Source organism: Canis lupus, chromosome 16 (genome assembly GCF_048164855.1).
Source record: "Canis lupus baileyi chromosome 16, mCanLup2.hap1, whole genome shotgun sequence".
In the NCBI taxonomy this organism is placed as follows: Eukaryota; Metazoa; Chordata; class Mammalia; order Carnivora; family Canidae; genus Canis; species Canis lupus.
In genome coordinates, this window is record NC_132853.1 from 54,490,902 (window position 1) to 54,513,284 (window position 22,383).

Below are 22,383 nucleotides of genomic sequence, written 5' to 3' on the forward strand. Positions count from 1 at the left end.
CTTGTCCGAGGGATCCTCCCATCATCGTATGCAATGTCACTCTCTAGTCTCTCGCAGTTTTATTATTTAGTTCAAAACACCTACTCCGACTTGGCACCCCCTAAATCTATGGGTGTAGTTCTTCACTGGCCCTCTCCTACCCCTGTCCCTAGCCCAGAATGGCAGCTCTGTGAGTTCACATGTCTTGTTCACTGTGATGCTCCATTGTAATGTTGCTTGACTCATAGTAGACACTCAATAAAAAACTTGGTTGAGTGAAAAAAAATCATTGAGGGCTTCCTTTGTGCCCAGGACTGTGCTCGGAGCTGGAGATTCAACAGTAACGAGGGCAGATGTGGTCCAGACCCCTGTGGAGCTGGGCTTGCTGGGAGACTAACATATACCCGCGTAATAGGATATGTCACTTGAGTGAAGCATAACCGAGGCCTCAAGGCCAGCATGAGGTCCTGTGAGAGCCTCTAACTCTTGGATGTAAGTCTGAGTGGGTGCATGGGTGTGGGGGGTGGGCAGGTGGTGGGGGAAGGATGCCCTCAGAGAACTGAGAACAGTATGAAAATGGATACCTAGGGCGCTGGGTGGCTCAGTCATTGAGCTTCTGCCTTTGGCTCAGGGCATGATCCTGGAGTCCCGGGATCGTGTCCCACATCAGGCTCCTAGCAGGGAGCCTGCTTCTCCCTCTGCCTGTGTCTCTGCCTCTCTCTGTGTCTCTCATGAATAAATAAATAAATAAATTTTTAAAAACGGATACCTAGAAATCAATAATAGAAAGACACGGGCGCCTGGTTGGTTTAGTCAGTAGAACATGTGACTCTTGATCTCAGGGTCGTGAATTCATGCCTGGTGTTGGTCATGGAGCTTACTTGATAGATAGATAGATAGATAGATAGATAGATAGATAGATAGATAGATAGATGAATGACAAACAGTAGGATGAAATGTGGATAAATGACCTGAACAGATTCTTCACATCAGGGCATACTTGAGTGGCTCATAAAAAATGAGAAGATGCTGGAGGTCATTAGGCAGCAGGCAGACGTCAAGTTGAGCTTTACCCCTGCACAGTAAAAAGCGCGACACTACGGGGTGTTGATGCGTGTTGACACAGGTGTAGGGGGAACAGAACTCACACACCGCCCGCCTGTGGGAATGTGACCTGGTCCGATCGCTCTGGAAAACTGTTGGTTTTGAATCGAGTGACATGTACCGGCTCTTCGACTTATCACTTCTACTTGTAGGACTTTACTCAAGAGAACGAAAAATGTGAGTCCACCAGGAGGCTTTGCACGCAAAGGCACATAGTGGTTGTATAGGAATCAGAAGGGGGAAACAACCAGAAAGGGCCTGAGGGGACTTCCTGCCATAAGGGAAACGTTCTGTATACCCTAATTTATGTGATGGTTGATGGAAATGTTCCACGTATCTCGATTTGGGTGGTGCTTACATGGGTGTATATATTTGTTGAAATTCATCAAGCTGTACACTTAAGCTCTGCGCATTTCACTGTGTGTAAAATATACCGTCTGTTCCCAAAAAACAAACAAAACAAAACAAAACAAAAACAAACAAACAAACAAAAAAAACCTAAGACCTGAAGAATGAGCCGAAATTGACCCTGGAGAAGAGGAGGAGAGTAGTATTCCAGGCGGAAGGAGACTCACTCAGGACATCCTTGAGGTGGGAAAGAGAGAGGAGTCCAATGTGCCTGGGGGGGCGGGGGGCAGCAGAGGGACCTGAGGGGGACTGGGTCTCTCAGGTCAGGAAAGAAGAAACAAAAAGGGTGACACAGTCAGAAGCCCATGGAGAACGGTCTGGAGAGGGCAAGAGGGGGTGTGGTGGGACCTGTTGGCAGGTTCTACGATCATCCAGGTGAGAAACGGTTGAGGCTGGGCTAGGACGAGCTGTGGCGGGGAAAGAGTGCATGATTCACCTTGTGGAGGTAAAGTCAGGTTTAGTGAAACGTGTGTTGCAGCAAGATGGGGAAACGAGAGATTCTGTGTGGCTGGGGGGCGGGGGGGGGCAGGGGAAAGATCTGCGCACCTTGCAAGAGGAGGGATAAGGAGAGTGGCTGGTGGTGGGCCTGGCCAGAGGGGTAGGGCAGGTCCTAAGGGCCACTCAGAGAGACCCACTTGGGTTAGAGATCTACTGCTGGGAAGCAGATAAGCCCCAAATTCGGCGACATAAAGCATGAGCCATTCGGTCCACTTGTGTGGTTTTGCCACCCGGACTGGGCTCCGCCGGGCAAATCTTCTTCTGGCCTGGTCGTCGGTCGTCCTTCCGAGGTCAGCTGGGCTCCGGGCTTGGCTGGGCTGTTGTCCTCCTCGTGCGCCATCAGAGCCCCCCCTTCTCTGGGTGGTCTCCCCAGAGTCCAGAGCAGGTGCTGTGGGCTTTCTCAAGCTTGGGCTGGGTATCGACGCTGTCTCGACTATATCGTATCGGTTAAATTATGCGCCAAGGGCAACCAGATTCAAGTCACCACACCTCGGTGACTGATGCTGAGTCCCACACAGCCGCTCACTGGCCGTGTGACCTCGGGCAAGTCGTTGAACGTCCCCGATGCTTTCAGATGGACGCATTTCGTTCGTCCTCCACAGCACGGGGAGTACTGATACCTGTGTCCGGACGGCATGTGATTGATTCTGATTTCAGGCAGCAGTTGGCACCCCTCCTGGATCCGTAGCCTCCTGCCTTGCCCACCCCGCCTCGTTTTCTCCTCTTTAAAATGGGAATGCAGCACTGACCTCAGTGTCCTTGGCTGGGCTGGATAAAGCGACACATGGGGAGAGCGTGACAGAGTGGCGCTGGGGATGCTCAGCAGCACCAGGGCTCTGCCACAGGGGCTGCTTTCGTGGCTGCAGGGATGCGCGGAGCGGGCTCCAGCTCTCCGGGCCAGGTGAGGAGCGGTCGGTGTACCCCCTCTCCCTCCTCGTCCACTCTCCTTGTTTTCTTGTTGATTAAATATGGGTCAGCTACTTACGTGAATGACAACTGTTGCCATGCCAACCGGAGAGCATTCCGAGGTGACAGCGTCCTTTGGCCTGCTCCAGGAGAGGCTGCTCCTGCAGGCCCTTCACGCCCGGCCTCTGTGCTTGTGTGTGTGTCTCTGTCCCCCACCAGGGCCCTCAGGGTGATAGTCCTTGTAACACCTGCTTCCTGCCAATCAGCCTCTGAAGGGAGCAGGACACAAGGCCGCGGCATCTTCCAAACAGGTCTTAAAACCTTTTTAACACCCCCCTCCCCACCTGTTTAGCATCTATCAGTTGAGAAAATGCACAACAATGAAAAGTTACTTTGGATTCAGTAATGCTTTTAAATGAACGTATTTTATTCATCCCCCACAGCACGAGGAATCCTGATACACATGTCTGAAAGGCGTGTAATTGATTCTGATTTCAGGCAATAGTTGGCACCCTTCATGGATTCCTAGCCTGCTGCCTTGCCTCCCACGCCTTGTGCAATTCTGGGGATCCCCAGGGTCCTCTGTCTGGAGATCAGCACCCCACCCTATCCCCTGCTGTTCAATGGGGTGGGAAGCTGGGGTCCCTGGACCTGCATCATGAGCATCACCTGGGAACTTGTTAGAAATGTGGGACCTCAGGCTCACTCTGGACCTACTGATCAGAATCTGTATTTTAACAAGATTTCCAGGTGGTTCTCGTGCACATTAACATTTCTGAAGACTGATTTAATATAGACCGCTAGGGTCACTAAGAGTCAGTCAATCAACCGGTTGCCGAGTGCACCGGCTTTGGAACCAGCCTAGGGAGGCAAACCATAAGCAGATGAAGTGCATAGTATACTCCATGACAATAAGGGCCAGGGAGCAGAGTAAGTCAGGAAAAACTTATATTTTTTATTAAGGAAGGGGGATAGAGAGCACTTGGAGGGGTGGGGTCATTTGGATAGGGTGGTCCCTGGTGTAGGGTGACCTGCAGTGGAGACCTGAAAGAGGTGAAGAGGTGGTGAAGCATTTGGAGAAAAACACCCCAGATATGGGAACTTAGCAAAGGGTTTTGTAGCTCTCTGGAAAGATCAAATCCCTTAAACGGGGCAGCCTGTGAGTGCAGCAGGTGGCTTGTGACCGAGGCCTGGGGGGTAGGGAGGTGGAGATGACCATGGCTAGGTGTCCAGGGGCCCCTACAGGGTGATGGGACTGAGCTGAGTATGTGGTAGCCGGCGGAGACCTCATGTATGCAGAGACGAGGAGGAGCAAGCTCACGCGGAGAGGGGTGACACCCAAAGATTCCAAGGTGGGTGTAGACATGTGACTGGGATGACGGCTCATCCTCAAGACTTAGCACAAACATCATCGCCTCTGAGAAGGTGACTTCCCTCCCTCCACCAAGACTCGCAAGGCCCCTTCCTCCGAGTGCCATGGCTCCTCACATCCATCACAATTGGCACTTGTCCCATCATGTTCTATCCCTACCCATGCGTCTGCTCCAAGCACTGCACGTGCCCTCAGGGGACCCAGCCCAGGGCTTCCACCAAGGACCCTGGCTGGAAAGGGGGTTTGAGAGAGGTGAGGTAGGTTGAAGAGAGGACTGGAAGCCAGATTGGAACTGGGACCTGGGACAGTGTATCTGGTTGTGCTTTGGCGATGGTTTCCAGGACTGGGGGCACGGAGGTCAACCAGCAAAGATGCCATCGGCCCTGGTGCTGGAGGGAGGGGGGCTTGTCCTAATCTTGAGCAGGGAGAGTGAGGAAGAACGGAGGGAGGAGAGGGACCTCACAGAGAGCTTAGGATCGAGAACATCTTAGGATCCCTGTCTTCCTCTTACCCTCTCGGGAGTGACTCAATGACTATTAACATACATTAGTGTCAATCCTGGTGTCTTTAATGCCACCTGGACGTTTGTATACAGACGGGCCATGATGGTAATAGGCCGAGTGAACAGGGCGGCCGCTTCTACCACGTAAGGCTCGATTCGTCAGAGCTATAAAGTAACGATAATGGTCATGATGGCCCTATGCTGTTGGAGCACATTAGAATCAGATTAATTAGTTAATTTAAAATAATAACACCCATTAAGATCATTAGGAACACCTCCACTCGATTTAGTATCCCAGCTATAAGCTTCTCATGGCTTTTCACAGGACCATCTTATGCAGACTGGTGGGCTCAACTGAACAGCCGGATCTGAGGAGCTGAATTCGAAGGCCTACCATGTAGACTAAGCATTTACCGGGGGCTCCGGGGTGGCTCAGTTAAGCATCCGACTCTTGATTTCGGCTCAGGTCAAGATCTCAGGGAGGTGAGGTTGAGGCCGGTGTTGGGCTTATGTGCTGGGCGTGGAGCCTGCTTAAGATTCATTCTACCTCTAATTTAAAAAAAAAAAGGGGGGGGTGCCTGGGTGGTCCAGCGGTTGAGCATCTGCCTTTGGCTCAGGTCGTGATCCCGGGGTCCTGGGATGGAGCCCCGCATCAGGCTCTCTGCACAGAGCCTGCTTCTCCCTCTGCCTCTGTCTCTGCCTCTGTGTGTGTGTCTCATGAATAAATACAGAAAATCTTTTTTTTTAAATAAGTATTTATTGAGTACCTGCTGGATGCCACACCCTCAGCCTGGCCTGGGGATGTGCAAAGGAATATGACAGGGCTTGTCCTTAAGAAGCTTGCCTTGTACGGGGGAGACAGTCCTGGGAGTGGTTAGCGATGGCTCAGGGTGGGAGCCCGAGTGCTGGGGACTCGGTGGAGGGAAGGACAGCTTGTTCCAGTGCCAGGGGGCCCAGAGCCCAGACAGGCTGATGAAAACCGCCTCTAACACTCACTGGTACTGCCTGGGATGATGACTATGGAGACATGGATACAATGACTGAAATCCAAGCCTGTCAATTCGTATATTCACCATGAGGCAGAGAAGGCAGAGGAGCATGTGTTAGTGGGGGTGTGTGTGGGTGTGGGTGTGGGCCACAGTTCTGGATTCTTCTCTCTTATCGCACTCACTATCCTCAGACCAGCAAAAATAGCTTCTGAGCCTGAACCTTCCCCTTGTTGAATAAAGGCCAAGATGGTACCCAGAGGACCCCCAGTTTCTAGGGGGCAGACATCTACTGAGGGAACGGTAGGTAGACTTGTGGACCCCTGCTTGCCAGGATCTGGTTAGCTATATTTGCTTCTGGGCACGTTTTCCAGATCTGCACCCACCTCTCCCTGCCAGGACTGACAAGTGAGGGAGGGTTGTGGGTTCAGGGAATGGCTGGTGGAAAGGCCTTGGGGTTTGCACGTTCTGGGCCTATGAGGAGGTCAGTGTGGCTGAACTCTGACAAGGTAGAGATCGGCCCAGTGTGAGGTCAGAGAGGACCCTGTGAGACGAGTTTGGTCCCCATTCTCAGGTCAATGTGGAAGCAATGCAGAATTTTCAATATGTCAACACACGATGACATTTATATTGTAACAAATATCCTTCTGCATTGCTGAGTGGAGACCAGGATTGGAGGTGCACTTCCCGACCAGTGCTGGCCAGTACGACTTTCTGGGGTGATGGTAACGTCGACGCCTGCGTTGTCCCATATGGCAGCCCTTCATCACATGTGACTGTTGAGTGCTGCCTAAAATGTGACTAGCACACCCCTGGGACTGAGTGTGGCTAATGAATTTAAATTGAAATAGCCCCCTGCGGCTCTAGCAACCAGCCTAGGGGACAGCACAGCTCCAGATCCTTCTCTTTAAGGGAGGACTGAGGGACTTTTGTCTCCAAGTCCTGCTGACAGACCTATCTTTGCCCTTATCTCTCATCTCACTAGGGGGCTGGCTGAGAATCATGGGTCAAAGGAATGCACACTTTCAAGGGTTCAAGTGGCTTCCCCCCCATTCCCTCCAAAAGGTCTACCAGTTTATTCTCCCCCTGCAGGGAGTGTGGTGGAGAGCCAGTGCCCCTTATTCTCACCAACATTGTGTGTTACCTTTTCTTTCGCCTTCACCAGTCTGGGGGGTGCAGTGGGTCTTCAAGGAGGTGATGGCAAAGGCAGTCTCCAGCTATGCCTCCTCTGAGGTCTGTTCAACTTTGCCCCCCCACCCCGCCCCTCACCCCCCTAAGGAGTCACTGCAGCTCCTAAATACTCCCAAACCCATTCCTCGTTTTCCAGAATTTAGGAAGACATAATCCATGATGTTGTCTTGGGTTCCCAGGGCCTGGACCAGCCCTCCCTGCAGGGAAAGAAGAGCTCTGGCGCATCCCATCCCCAAACACGGGGAAGAGGTGAGCTTGCATTTCTGTTCCCTTTCGCAGCGCCATCCACATTGTGTGTGTGTGTCTGTGTTTTTGTTTTTTTTTTTTCCTCTCGGCATTATTTTTCAATTAACAACCCTGATCCTCTGGATTCCAGTTTCTCATTTGCCAGGATTATTAGTGAAAATACTAACAATAATGATAAATATTTGCCGCAGCCCTCTGCTCTGCCCAGAGCCCCTGCTCTGCCCACTTGGTGTAATTAAAAAGCAAGCTACACGGGCAAATAAAAAGCCCGGATGCCCCCTCCAGCCTCAGAGAGGACACGAGAGGATCGCGGACTCCAAATAGGCCATTAATGCTGGGTCAGAGCCACCAGCAAATATGGAGCAAAACAAATGAAGCTCAAGTGCAATGGAGAAGCCTAATAAATCTTGCCCAAAGCGGCTTTCACTTGGGGCCCTAAGCTGTAATTAGGGGGAAGGGGCAGCGAGGAGCCCGGCTCCGGCTCTGAGTGTTGATTCCCAAGTCCCCCCGTGGAGGCGGACACCACGCCTGCCTCTCTCCTGCCCTTCTGGTCCCACCCTGCCTTGCCCTCTGGGGCTCCCAGGACAGCCCCCTGCTTGCTCATGCAAGCTCAGGACGGCTTGTCTTCACCCCATCTTCAGAGCCCCCCCCAGCCCCCCGCCTCCCCTCCCACCTGGTTTGCACACTGTTGCCCTCCCTCCCCTAATGCCCTCACCTTTCTCTCCCCTTCTGTGCCCCTTCCTTTGGGCAAAGCAGCTTTCCAGAGTCACCTTTCCCCAGCAGCCTCTCCTCCCGCATCCCACCCTCTGCACACTGCACATTCCTCCACTTGGGGCCTCTCTGGCTTCTCGGAGGAGGGGGCTCCACATTTGAGCTCTGCCCTTGAATGACCCATGTGACCCTCTCTCTGGTCCTTCCCTCGAGGCCCCATCCACAGAAAGCCAACTTCTTCATAGCCGCATTCTTAGGATTAAATGAGTATTATATGCAGAGGGGCCTAGCGCAGAGTCAGGCGCATAATAGGTGTTCAACTAAAGCTAACAGAGCAAACCTCTTAACCTGCTCCTTTTCCACTGGGACACACAGTCTGCTTGGAGCATTGTTTTCTCCTTGCAACGAGTGTGTTCCTTCTTCCTCACGTGTGTCTTCCCATCAGATGGGGGTGATCTCTGCTTCCATTTGTCCTTCCTTAGGAGAGCTGGTGTAGGGTTCTGGCGCTGGATCTGCCAAATTCTTGATGTTAAGAGGAGATGGGTCAATTGTGGGATTGTGTCTCCTTTCCCCTTGTCCCTGGGAAGTTGCCTAACCTTGCCTGCAGCAGGGTAGGCCTCCCAGAGGCCTATTTGCCGGGGTGACGAAAAGGGCTCTAGATGACTTGCTTCTGGTCTGAATTTGGGGCAGCAATTTTTTCCCTGCGCCCTTGAGAGATTAAAAATAATTCTGTTTCCGGAACTGTATGATCTGAGCTTCTTCTGGGCACCCCAATCCCTACCCCACACACAATTTTCTAAAGGTCAGTGTTCCCCATCTCTTGTACTGTTCAGCCTGCCTCCCGCAACTGAATCATGGGATCTTTTAACCTTGGCTGAGAAAGCTGAACACGATCCGTATTTCTAACAATAGGGAATTTGTTAAATAAATTATAGTGCCATGAGCACATTTATGATGTATTTTCAATGTAAGAAAAAAAAAGCAGGTTGCAAAACAGTATGTAAAGTAAGAACCTATTTTGGTTAGGGGAAAAAAAAAAAAACCTCTCAACTATATATGTATGGGCAGAAAATTATCTGAAAAAATATACACCCGAATGTTAGCAATGCTGTTTTGTTTTTTCTGGGTGGTGGGCTAATGAGGGATTTTGATTTCTTTCTTTGCGCATATCTTTTCCGATTCGTTTACAATGAGCATATATTTCTTCTGTCTCAACTAAATAAACAAATAAAGAAAAGCACCACCGGTTCTCCCAGGCCTCGTTTGCATACATTTGCATGCCATCCCATCAATGCCATCCATCAGAGCTCTCCTCCGTCAGCCTTCCAGAATGGAGGAGGCCCACGTGGCACCCTCCCACCCCTTCTTGGGAGACCCCCGGCACCCCCGTCTGAGATCCCGAGCCGGCTGGCCTCCCCCACCCAGCCCTCTGTCCAGCATCCCATCCTTGGAGAGACTACGGCGGTGACACCAGCCCAGAGGCAACAACAGTTCTGTTGTCACATTTCCAACCTCGAAGGCGTCTTGCTTCCGCTCCGTTGGCAGCGTTTTCATGTTATTCTCACTGTTTTGACCTTAAGTGGCCGATTTTCCTTCCTTTCTCCCTCTCCTTGTGTTCCTCCTCTCCTCCCTCCCCTTCTCTGTCTTGGCTGCGATTGTCTGAGCCCGGCATCTGAGCTGTCTGGAGCTTGCCTCCTATTTTTGTACTTTGTGAAACCAGGGGATGCGAAGGGCCGTGAGTACAGCGCGGCTCCTGGTCCTGTGACGGCGCGTCTGTCTCCTCGCCTTGGCGGGGGCCCGATGGCATCTCAGGAACTGGTGGGAAGATAAACGGGGGGACGGTCATGCACACTCTGGTTGGCCCCAGTTGTATCTGACTCTCCACCATGGGGAAAACAATAGGCCCCGGACTATACACGTACATGCACGTGGACTCACGCACGCGTGCGCGCAGCACACACACGCGCGGGACTGAAAGAGGGCTCAGAAGCACCGCTGTTCTATCAGACACTGCTCTTAGAGCAGCTGTAGGAGATTGTGCACCTGCTGGTTTTAGGTGGGGCACCCAAGTGCCAGGAGGTCTCTTGATCTCCAAATCCCAAACCCATCTGACCCGGGGTCTGTGTCAACCACCCACCAGCAGGTCACAACATGTGGGACACTGGCTATGTCCTTCCCGGTCAACGTGAGGGCATGTCCTAACTCTTTTTGCTCCCACTCAAACTCTCGCTCTTCTACTTCCAAGCTGTGTCACGTTGGTTGAATTACTTGGTGACTTTATGCCTTGATGTCCTCATCTATCCCTTATGAACAAAATAACCCCCGTCCTTGGTCTTCTTGTGACATTGGATGAGCTAACGATGAGAGTAGAGCTCTCGGAATGGTGTCTGACACGTAGGGAGCACTCGACACGAGTTGCTTCATGGTATCATCTTTCCGACAAGCGTGGGAAGTGGGTAACACAGGGTGGTTCTGATGTCTGGAAGCAGACTTATCAATCATCGCACTATCAATAATCCATCTGAATACTGTATATGCACCTCTATTTCCAGTCTAGTGACTGCTCTGTATTTTACTCTAATTCCACCATGGGTGGGGCAATGGAAGAAGGATCTAGATGCATTCCTTGCTGTGCTGGTGGCCAGTGGCTGGTAGGATTTGCAGTCTTTTCTATGTGCTTCCAAGCCCATTGGAAGTCCCTCTTTGGGGACGCCTGGGTGGCTCAGTGGTTGAGCATCTACCTTCGACTCAGGTTGTGATCCTGGGGTCCTGGGATCGAGTCCCACATCGGACTCCCTGTGAGGAACCCGCTTCTCCCTCTGCCTATGTCTCTGCCTCTCTCTCTCTCTCTGTGACTATCATAAATAAATAAATAAAAATTTTTTTAAAAAGATTTTATTTATTTATTCACAAGAGACACAGAGACAGAGTCTTAGCGAGTGTGTGCTGAGGAGCTGCTTGTCCGGCTGGCCCATCAGCCCCGAGGGGTGGGACCTGGTCTTCGCGGTGTCTTGTACAGTGCCGGCCACGCCATCGGCACCGAACGTACAAATACTAGTGGTAATCGTAAGCGAGGCCGGCAGAGGCAGCCTGGGCCACAGGCGGGTGAGGACGGCTTGACCAGGTGGGTCCTCCGGGCCGTCTCTGGAGGTGGGGACGCAGGAGGTCACTGCTCCCCCAGCACTGGACTTGGGGGTGGTGCTCTCACGGAGCCTGCGTGGGCCTGGCCCTTGGTGCCCAGCCAGTACAGTGTGCAGGCGAGGGTGAAGTCTGAGTCTAAGCCTGTGATTATATGTGGCCCCCAAAAGTGAGTCTGGGCTTAGTGGGGAGAACCCAGGTAGAAGGAGAGGGGATGGTAGAGGCTGGTCCCCGGGGCCATTCTCCAGATGCTTCTTCCTTGTGACCCTGCAGGTTCCCCGGGGAGTGGGCTGCAAGCAGGTTCTCTCTCACCCCCCAGGGGACCCTGTGCCACAGCCTGGGGGACACGGCAGGCGGCCCCCCCAGAGGAGATGCTGTTGAGGCTGCACCTGGGTCTCCTGAGGCAGGCGGTGCACCTGACACTCGGGTCTGCTAGGAAGACTCACCTGTGATCTTCTGCAGAGGGCTGTTCTGTCCGAGATGCCCTCCAGGGTGGCCACGGCCCATGGCCCACAGATGCCAGGTGCAGTGTCCCCCAGCCCCTCATCCATCCCTGGGGGTAGAGGACACCTGTGGTGCAATTCACCTTCCAGAGCTCCCAGTGCAATGGGTTGGGGATCCCAGTGTGAGGCCAGACCCTGCCCCATCTCTGCCTGGCTCCCCTCTCTCCCCTGCCTCTTCTTCCCTGGCCTTCTGGGTTCCTCCTGACATCACGGTCTGCGTCCTCACGTGCCCAGGAACCACCCTTGCAGGCTGTTTCTTCCCCACTGTCCTCCTTTTTAGAAAAAAGAAAACCTACTCTGGCCTCTGGAAAGAGGGAACACAACCCCACGCACTTTCAATCTTTTCATCTCATTTCGGCCCCGGGTCCTAGCCCCTCCCCAGTTCCTGGGTGCCATGGGCTGACTTGGGTCCCCTCAAAATTCGTATGTTGTGGTCCTGACTCCTGGGACCTCAGATGGTGACATATTTGACGACGAAGGCTTTAGAGATGTAGCGGAATTGAAATGAGGCCATTAGGGTGGCCCTCGTCCAGTCTGACTGGTGTCCTTCTAAGAGGAAATTTGGTCACACAGAGACACCAGGGATGCACGAGCCCGGGGGGAAGACTCCGCACACAAGGACCGAGGCTTCCGAAGAAACCAACCCTGCAGACACCTTGATCTTGGACTTCCAGCCTTCAGACGTGGGACAAAATAAGTTTCTGCTGCCTAAGGGGGCAGCCCGTGCAGACACCAGGTGAGACTGCTGTTTGCCAGTCCCCCCGTGTGAGACGGTGGCCGGGTGGCTGCGGCGGGGGGGGCCTGTTGGGGGCCCCCAGTTACGTGGCTGCACCAGCCATCACCATGTGGTCCTGGACAAGTTCCCTACCTTTGTCGCGTCTCAGTTTGCTCACCTGTAAAATGGGACAAGGACAGTACCTACCTCACCGGGTGGTTAGTTACTAGGATGTGGGGCGGGGACGCTCAGAAAGCGCCTGAAACAGCCGTGCCAGCGCCGGGCAGCCCCGGACCCCCAGCAGCAGCTGATACCAGCAGGTCCCGGCCGCTCAGGCTGGAGGCCCCTCCCGTCCCACGTGAGCCCCCGGGAAGGTCAAGGACCACGGACAGAAACGCAGACGGAGGCCCCCAGCCCCAACCGACTGTGGCCTGGGTTTGCGCGTGGATCTCTGCGTCCAGTCCACTCCCACCGGGGAAGCGCTTGGCAAACCTCAGCACCACGGGGTGGCCACCCTGGTCCCCGGGAGGAGCCCTCTCTCAGCAGGAGGCCGCCTTGCAATCAGGGAGGAGCTCCGGCTTCCAAATCACAGGCCCAGGCCACTGGGCACCGGGGCACAGTCTCCTCCCCGACACTCGCCAGCGGTGTTACCTCCACGCATCTCTCTGAACCTTCCCACGTGCGTCAGGAAGTAAGACGTGGTCCTGTGCACCTCGTAAGGATGCAATTGGAGTCCAAGTACCTAATAATAATAAGCCCATAAGAGCTGTTTGCTGAGTGCTATCTACTAAAGTAGGTAAGACGTCCGCCAGAAGGGAGGATGTGCTAGTTGGACTTTCCAGACCGGGAGCCTACCTGGAGCTACTACTACCTGGTTACTGACCGGGCATATTCCTGAATCACAGCTGAGTTCCACTCTGGCCCATGGGTTCAAGGTGGCTCCTGTGCAGTAATTATATTCAATAAGGGCCTGTAGATATAATTTTCTGTCCATTGTCACCGTGTACCACGGGAGGGATGATTGACCCAGGGGCCGCGGGGAGCGAGGTCTGCTGACCGTGGGGGGTGCGTGCGGTGTGCGGAGGCAGGGAGGCTGGCTCACAGGAGAGGCCTGACCAGGGTGCAGAGGCTGTGCCCTGGCGGGCAGCACGCTGGTCAGAGCCTCTCCCCAGCTGCCCACACGGCCACCAGCACCCAGGAGCCTGCTAGACGGGTGAGGGGAGGGACACCAGGGATGATGACACAGGCCCCGGGAGAGGCTCCCTCTCGCTCAAGGAGAGGCGAAGCCTGCACCAAACCTCAGTCTGGGATCTCGGCCCGAGCCCCGCTCTGCTGCGAGAACCGGGATGGGTCGACTTGCAAAGGTGCCTGGAGTGTTATTAACGTGCCCAAGGGGAGTAAATCAAAGTCGTCCTCGCTGTTGAACCGTTGGCCTTAGGAACATATATGTTTGTCTCTGCTCCGAGCGCCCCCGGCCGTGTGACGCAGCGTAAAACACAGTCACCCCTCAGCTGTGACAGGTGCCAAATCAAGATGCGTAGAGAATTAAATTCTATTTCTTCTGGGCCTTAAAATGTGCCAGGAGGCTGTTTGGTTTCTGGCTGTTGTGTGTTTTTTACAGCAGATATGTTTCCTGATTCTATCTTTCTCTGAATGGTGTTGAAACGAGTCCGCCGTCCTGAGCGCACACCCACCTGTCGACGAGCAGGGGGTTCCCCGAGCGTGTTGGGTGGGGGCTGCAGAAGAGGGGGTCCACCTGCTGGGCAAGAACACAGGATGTGGACTGCTAGTGAGGACGAGCCTTCCTGCCGCCACGGGCATGTCCACTGCCCCCACGCTAGCTTACCCCGTCTTCCTCAACGGAGCTTCTGGAGCCTGCCTGCCCGCCTGCCTTTTCTTCGGCATGGGTTAGTGGGTCCGGGGCTGCTCGAACAGGATGCCAAAGGCCAGGGGGATGGGGGGGTGAGGGGGGTTATAAACAATGGAAACCCACGGCTCACAATTCTGGAGGCTGGAAGTTCACCATCAGGTGCCAGTACGGTCAGCTGAGGGCTGTCGTCCAGGTTGCAGACTTCTCATAGCGTCTTATTTGGTGCAAGAGGAGAAGGAGTTCTCCGAAGCCGCATCTAGGAGGGCGCGAATCCCATTTGTGAGGGTTCCATCTTCACGGCCTGATCTTCTCCCAAGGGCCCCACCTCCTCTTACCATCCCCCGGAGCCTTAGGTTTCAATATGTGAACTTCGGAGAGACACAGACATTCGGACCATAGTACTATATATATTTACTCAACCGTCCATCTATAACCATTGATTTTTTTTTAAGATTTTATTTATTTATTCATGAGAGACGCACAGAGAGAGGCAGAGACACAGGCAGAGGGAGAAGCAGGCTCCCTGAGGGGAGCCCGATGAGGGACTTGATCCCAGGACCCCAAAGGCAGATGCTCAACCACTGAGCCGCCCAGGCGCCCCTCTATATCCATTTGTTTATCAAGTAATTTTTGAAGATTGGTGCTGGGCGCCACGGAGTCAAAGGCAGGAAGGAAAAAGGCGCTGTGCTTGCTGTGGCAGGTCGCATTTACCAAGGATGACTGCGAGAAACCCCTCCCGTCCCGTGTGCTCTTGTGCAGTGGGGTCCTGCCTCTCCCCTACCCTGGTGGAGGTGGGGTCTGCTGCCCACTGTTTGAATCTGAGTGGCTTCGGTGACTCGCTTGTAACCAGTAGCAAGGAGCTGAAGCCAAGCGGCACTGAGGGACTACTGAGGCTGGATCAGGGAAGCCACATAGCCTACTTTGGGGGCTGTAAGGAGCTCGAGTACCCCGGGGACACCCGTGCTGGGAAGGCCACACGTGGGTGCTGCCGTTGACAGCTGAGCTGAGCTTCCAGATAGCGACAATCACCTGCAGGGGGTACAAGGTGAGCACCCCATCTCGGGTGTCCAGCCCAGGTGAACCTTCACAACCACAGCCTCGGGCCAACAGCTGAGATCCAAGTGACACCTGCCAGGTGGAGCCTTCTCCAAATTCCTCACCCACAAAATCATGAGCAAAACGCCACGGTCCTAAACCGGTCAATCCGAGGGTAACTAGTGATACAGGAATAGGGCATTGGAACTTGCTTTTGTGGAGTTTACAGTCTGGTAGGAGAGACAGATATTAAAATCTCTTACACATTTTTTTTAAATATTTTATTTATTTATGCATGAGAGACACGGAGAGAGAGGCAGAGACACAGGCAGAGGGAGAAGCAGGCTCCATGCAGGGAGCCCGATGTGGGACTCGATCCTGGGACTCCAGGATCACACCCTGGGCCGAAGGCAGATGCTCAACCGTTGAGCCACCCGGGTGCCCCTAAAAATCACTTAGAAATTAACACAAAATGATGCTTGAGGTCAGTGCTCCATTGAAACACTATGAGAGTGCACGGGCTCTGAGAGGTCAGGGAAGCCACCCTGAGGAGGGCTGATTGACTAATCTGAAGGCCGTGAGGAATGTCACCAGGAGTCACAGGAGTGTGCTGGCATGCACAAAGGGCCTGTGGCAGGAAGGAGACGCTGAAAAGAAGCCAGTGAAGCTGCGGGGTGGGGAGCAAGGGGAGGGCAGCGAGGAACCCAGGGCCCAGCCCCTACAGGGCCACCTTGCATGCTGTGCTGAGGATCTAGACATCCAGAAGGAGAGTGATGAAAGCCAGCCACGGCGGGCATGGAAGCGGCAGCTGTGGGTGGCGGGTGGGTGGTTAATGAGCATGGCGAGCGTTCTCATAGAAATGGTGTTCTAAGTTGAAACGACGCATGCAAAAAGTAATTACTGGATAGGACCGAGGTTCTTGTGGGGTTGCATCTACCAAGGGGTCTGATGCCCACCTTTCCTGGGAAAGGCCATGACTTCAAATTTAATTGCATGACCTTGACGAGGTCACTTTACCTCTCTGGGGACAGGACCCGTATGGATGATTGATAGGGCCTTTCGAATTCCGTGAATCTAAGAATCCATCCTCAATGACTCTCCCGTCATGAATAAAGCACTCGCTAAAACTTACATAAATAGATTAAATAGGCCAACGACATGAAATTATATTTAATATGGTTCATTATCATAATGTGCTATCTACAGAGCTATCTCTTTTCTCCCTCATGTCTGCCTTACTTTTATGGCAACACAAAGGTTATGAAAGGCAGCCACTGAGCAAATATCCCAGGGCTCCCCCGGGGAAAAGTCTGGAGAGTTCAGAAAAACAAATGTTATGTGTGTGGCCGTGGCCTGGATGTGACGCTGCGGCCCTACTCGTGCACTCACTCCCCCCTGCAGGTGCAGACACTGCTTGCTCAGCTGGGCTCACTTGCCAGGCAAGTGACACACCCTCTGGACGCCAGTTTACAGCCCTCGGTGAGGACTTGGACTCAGGATCATTGTAAGTGCAAGGGGGCGCTGGGTGGCTCAGTAGGTTGGGTGTCCAACTCTTGATTTAGGCTCAGGTCATGATCTCAGGGTGGTGGGATGGAGCCCTACAACGGGTGCCCGGCTCAGTGGGGCATCTACTCGAGAGTCTCTCTCCTCTCTCTTGACCCCTTCTCCCACTCGGGAGCTCTCTTTCTCTCTCTAAAATAAATAAATCTTCAAAAAAAAAATGCAAGGAACTGCAGAGCACCCAGGTTTGGTGTCCTTTATTCTCTGTGACTTTGGCCCTATAGCCTTATCTCCACAAGCATCAATTTCCTCTAAAATGGAGTAAAAATAAATAAATAAATACATAAATACCCTACCTATTCACTTGGTGTAGATGGGTGATGTAAAGATTAAATGAGATAATTCTTGCAAATTGCAATAGGCTGCGCACCTGGCACGCAGGCCGCGCTGATCATGGTTATTCCACACCATTCTTCAGCGAAGCTCTCGGACAACGGAAGCTACCCACGGTTGAGATTACAAATGTCAAACCCACAAATGCCAAGGGTCTACTGTATGTATTTATGCTTAAATTGACTGTTCAGAAAACACAAAGTAGGTTCAGCTCTCTCCGTGATCCCTTTTGCTATTTTTATATCGTCCCCAGTTAAAAATAAAAACAAAAACAAAATTGTAAGTAATGTTCAGGAGAGATGACTGGGCCCCAGCGGGCCCCCATGACATTTGCAGTCTGAATAATCGGCAGGGCTCTGCCCTATTTGGGATGCACGCTTCGGGCTTGAGCTGGTGTAGGTGCACAGGCGCCTGCACACGCGTGCGCGCGCGAGCACGCACACAAATAACTTGCTGCCGAGAGTGTGCCTGGAAAATTAACTCCCGTTTCCTTGACACAGTCCTGCTCTGCTTTCCAAGATGAAAAACATATCACCTCCCACGGCAGCAGCCTCACTCCCATCTGATGAGGGCAAGAGGTGAGGCCGGCAGAGAGCAGACAGGGAAGGTGTTGCCAATGAAGAGGTGATCAATTCTCACGCTGCACTGCCGACCCCCGTGCCCACGGGGCCCCTCCCAGGCTGGGGCTGGGGTGTGTGTGTGTGTGGGGGGGGTGGTGGCAATGTGTCTTCAGAGCAGGCAAGATGAAATGGTTGCATCTTGGATCCATCTAGACAGTAAATTTTTTGAGTCCCTATAAGCTAAAATCAATATTGGCACAACTGTGTGTCATTAAAAACTAAATGAACATGACAAAGCCAAACTGCTGCCTATTAAACAAATGAGTTTTCTCTGCGCACAGGCACAGCGGGTTATTAAATTCTTTATTACAGGAACATCACCATTTGAAGGGGGTAAAAATACGTCTTTATGAGTCATCTGTATGTGTGTAGCAGCATGGCCTTCCTGCGCCCGCCCTCGAAGATGCTCTGACAGTCCCCGACCTTCTCCTCCCACAGGGAGAGGCAATTCTTCTGAGCTATTGGGAGAGGCAGAGAGAAAAGGAGGTGACACTTGGTGACACTCGCATGTCAGGGGTCCATCCAGTCACTGCTGGTTCACTCAACAAATATTCAGCCAATACCTACTACATGTCGGGCCTTCTGCTGCGGCCTCGGGACGTAGTGGTGAACAACTGCAACCAAACGTAGTCCGTTCGCCCAAGATAGTCCCGCCTCTTTAACGTTATCAACTTGGATACTTGCAAATGCATCTCAGAAGACCCAGCTAGCAGTGGCCGAAAAGCCAAGGGTATTTATTTTTTCACCTAACAGGAAGCCTAGAGGCAAAGTGGTCCCAGAGCTGTGTGATGATTCGGCGATGTTAGCATAGACCCAGGTTCTTTCCATATTCATGCTCTGCCCTCTCAGTGGCCCCTCATGGTTGCAAAAAGGCTGCCGTAGCTCCTCACAGAGCCGTATCAAATTTTAGTTTCTACCCCCGTATCTCAGTGTATCAGGAAGTGAAATCTTTTCCAGAAGCTCCAAAAGGCTTCCCCTCAGGTCCCACCGGCCTGTGTTCAAGGCAACTGTAAAAGGGAGGCTGGAATGTTAGCCTCATGGAGTGTGACTGATGGTTCCCAGGCTCCCTTCACTCCCCTGAGGCAGGTTTCCCTCTCCATTTTCCAGGCATCTGTGATTCTCTTGGACCCTCACCTGGTGGCCGCCCCCAGGTCTGCTTGCTCTGCTTTGGCACTTCTCTAGTTCCTGGAGGTACTGGGTATTCTCTGCCCAGTTCTGGATCTCCTCTCACCCTGTCGACCTTGTTCTGTGCTCCAGGGGCCGGCTGTCCCAGAGACTGTCAAGGTGCACCGTGGGAGGCACGCTGGAGATCACAGGTAAGTGGAGGAGCGAGTGGGGTGTGTGTGTTTCCCCAGTTCCCTCCATGCAGTTGCTGGAGTTGTCCAGGTTCCTCTACAAAGGCCACAGCTCCTGCTGGGCTGCCCTCGGCCATGGTCACTCCCACCAGGGTTCTGGCGCCTGCTTCCTCCCCTCGCCGTCCAGACATGGGGCACTGGTACCACGCCATCCCTTTGGGTCTCCCACAGATGTGCCCTTTCTCAAACTCTCCCTGAGAACCCTCTCTGAGCATGTGTCCCTTGTCTGCCAAATCTAGCTGATGGACTGGAACAGAGACCAGGCCCTCTGCCACTTTCCTGGGTAGCTTTCACCCAGATAAGCTGATCTGACCCTGCTTGAGATTCTGCTGCCTTGGTAGCTAGAGAAGGGAACTAAAGGAAGGAGAAGAAAGATTTCCAAGGATGAGGCAGTTCAGGAGATGGATGGGACCCCTTCTGAGCAGATCCAGCCCATCCCTGGAGGAATGTGCAGGGCTTGGTTCCCCCAAAGGTGGGTGTTCCAATCAGACTAGCATATGCCCACTGGGATTTCTCATCAGCACTAGGAGGTGATCCATCTTCTGTGCCTCAGCTCAGGGTCGCTTCCCCACCCAAGCCAGGTCCCAGAAGCAGTGATTCGGGACTCAGGCAGCACCTTCCACACGTGTTGTGGCTCTCGAAATCCACAGTAGCCACACAAAGTAGACATCATGGTCTCCACTCTACACATGAAGGAACTGAGGCCCAGAGATGTTAAGCATCTTGCCCAAGGTCACACAGCATTTCCAGCAGAGCTTGGGCCAGAATCCCACCCCTGACCTCCAATCCCATGCTCTTTCTTCGATGCTGCAATCCTTGGTCTCTGCTCTGAACAGTCTTGGGTTCTACACACTGGAAGGTTGTTCTGCTGGTGAGATAGGGACAAAGAAGATCTTTTCTCAGTTCGCAATAGAATACGTTAATGTATATCATTTCTTCAGTTGTTCAGTCTTTCTCCACATGTTTTTCAGTCTTTTGACACCCGATCGATACTGAATCTCATAGAAGACAGGATACAATTTAGCACGACATCACAGAGTTAAAGCTCCTGGTTCACAGTGTTCCGCACAGATTATCAGGTACTTCTCTGCGCTTTATGCCCAGATTCGGGGCTTGAAAACCATTCTTCCACGATTGTGTTCAGAGTCCAAAACGTTAACCTTGACCTGGAATAGCGAACTCCTTTCAAATTCTGGCACGAAGAAACCAGCGCTGGCTTGGGGGAGCTGCTGTGTTGTAAAGAACGGGAAGTTGCATCTGGATTCAGTGAACGAGATCGGGGCTCCATTGGTTATGCCTGCCACAGGCACAGGAGTGGGGATCATTGACATGCTTGGCATTTACTTATATGTGTTTACACAACCTCACCCAGATCTTCCCCTCTGGCAGAAGAACAGAAGCTGGTTTCAACCCATCATGGTTTGGGCACTCCTTAGAATGTTGAAGGTGTAGGAGACAGACCAAGTTGGCCTCACGTCTCCTACCTGTGTGAAGGGGTCATCAGGATGGCATTAAAGGTGGTCACATAATATTATTTAAATGTGTTTTTTAACAGCCGTGACAATGGCCGAGCTCCCTCTGCAGACCTTGACCACTACCTAGCAAAGGGCAATTGTTTGGCTTTCTAAGATGAGAACATAGTTGGCACAGAACCCCTTCAGCTACCCTGGCTTGCTGAAATTCAGAGGAGAGTCTCTCCGAAGGTGACACTGTCGTTGGCGGGGTGTGGAGGGATGGACTCTCTGCTGCTCCGCTGGAAGATGAAGGAAGGGGGTGGGCTGGAGAGATGCCCCATTACCCAGGCAGTTTAGAGGCACATGGAAGCAGCGGCCCCTTCTGGCCTGTGGGAATGGCACGGGCTTGCTCTTGGGGGATGTCCTGCTAGGGGCAGAGGGTGGTGGTGAGGGCAGGGTGGACAGATGAGAGAATGTCTATCGTGACTCATCTCCGGAGTCATTCATTTCCCAAGGGGTGGTACCAACATGTCCCAGCCCTCAGAGGGAAGTGTGTAGACTAGATGTACGTGGTATGTAGGGACGGTGTGAGCAAGACAGCGGACGTTGGCCACTCTCATCTCAGAAGGGGCTGTAGGGAATGGGGTGGTGGGAACCAGCATCAGAAACCTCAGGACAGGTGGATCCCTGGGTGGCTCAGCAGTTTAGCGCCTGTCTTTGGCCCAGGGTATGATCCTGGGGTCCTGGGATCGAGTTTTACATCGGGTTCCCTGCATGGAGCCTGCTTCTCCCTCTGCCTGTGTCTCTGCCTCTCTCTCTCTCTCTCTGTGTCTCTCATGAATAAATAAATAAAAATCTTTAAAAAAAAAGAAATCTTGAGACAATAGGGGATGTAGTGGGATGCATCCGGATGGCTCAATGGCTGAGCATCTGCCTTTGACTCAGGTCGTGATCCTGGGGTCCTGGGATCGAGTCCCATATTGGGTTCCTTGCAGAGCCTATGTCTGCCTCTGTCTCTGCCTCTCTCTCTCTCTCTGTGTCTCTCATGAGTAAATAAATAAAACCTTCAAAAAATAGGGGATGCAGTCAAGAATCTTGGGGAGCGGTCCATGTTCCTTCTACTTTTAAGACTTGGTAGCACAGGTCGGCAGGGGCGATTCCTGGCTCCATTCTGGGAACACTCCCTGCCATCTCTGGAGAGAGTGAGTCATCCTGGAGGCTGACAGGACAGGGCCTGGAGGCATCCTGTCTCCAACCCACTCCCCTGCCTGTCCCATCTGCTGGCTGCTTCAGGTGGGTCTCAAGCCCCTGTACTCCTTCTTGCCTTTGGGCGGGCCATCCCCTGGGCCGGAAGCCTCTCCTTTCCTGGCCTACCAGCCACACCTCGCCATATCGTCCTGCAGGGCTTCCCCAAGCAGCCTTACCCCTTCCTCGTGTCTGTGCCTGCAACACCGTGTTACACGGCTGAGCACACAGCATCCGTGTTGGCTGCAAATTACTGGCACTTCCTGTGGTTACTCTCATGGTATCCTCACAACGGCTTGGTGATGATGGGGGCTCAGAAAGGATGGATAACCTGCCCACCATCTTACAGCAGCAGTGGTCCTCCAAAAAAAGAAAAAAAGGAAGGAAAAAGGAAAAGAAAGAAAGAAGAAAGGAAGAGAGAAAGAAAGAGAAAGAAAAAAAATAAAGGCTGATTGGTGGCATTTGCCAATTGTCATGGTGTAAACACTCCAATAATGGCGAATTCACACTATGAACACTTTAACAGTGGTCTCTCATTATTCCTGAAAATTTGGTGATTGGTTCTTGCAGGTTGGTTCGGGGCAGTATGAGCTGATATGGGCCAGTACGAGCTGGTCTGAGCCAGTTCTGGTGCATGACTGTGACCACCGTG

At 52.8% G+C, this 22,383-nt stretch overlaps 1 long non-coding RNA gene across 5 annotated transcripts; it reads left to right on the plus strand.

Moving 5' to 3' along the window:
- The first annotated feature begins 250 nt into the window (after positions 1–250).
- On the plus strand, positions 251–20,576 carry LOC140607566 (uncharacterized). Of its 5 annotated transcripts, none has more exons than XR_012009537.1 (7): positions 4,442–4,524; positions 5,095–5,252; positions 7,126–7,195; positions 12,118–12,280; positions 16,566–16,668; positions 18,785–18,993; positions 20,004–20,576. It is a non-coding gene; the product is annotated as an uncharacterized lncRNA (long non-coding RNA). The 5 variants fall into 5 exon arrangements; XR_012009541.1 differs by having other exon boundaries at positions 18,935–18,993; XR_012009538.1 differs by lacking the exons at positions 4,442–4,524; positions 5,095–5,252 and adding an exon at positions 3,044–3,206.
- Positions 20,577–22,383: the final 1,807 nt, after the last annotated feature.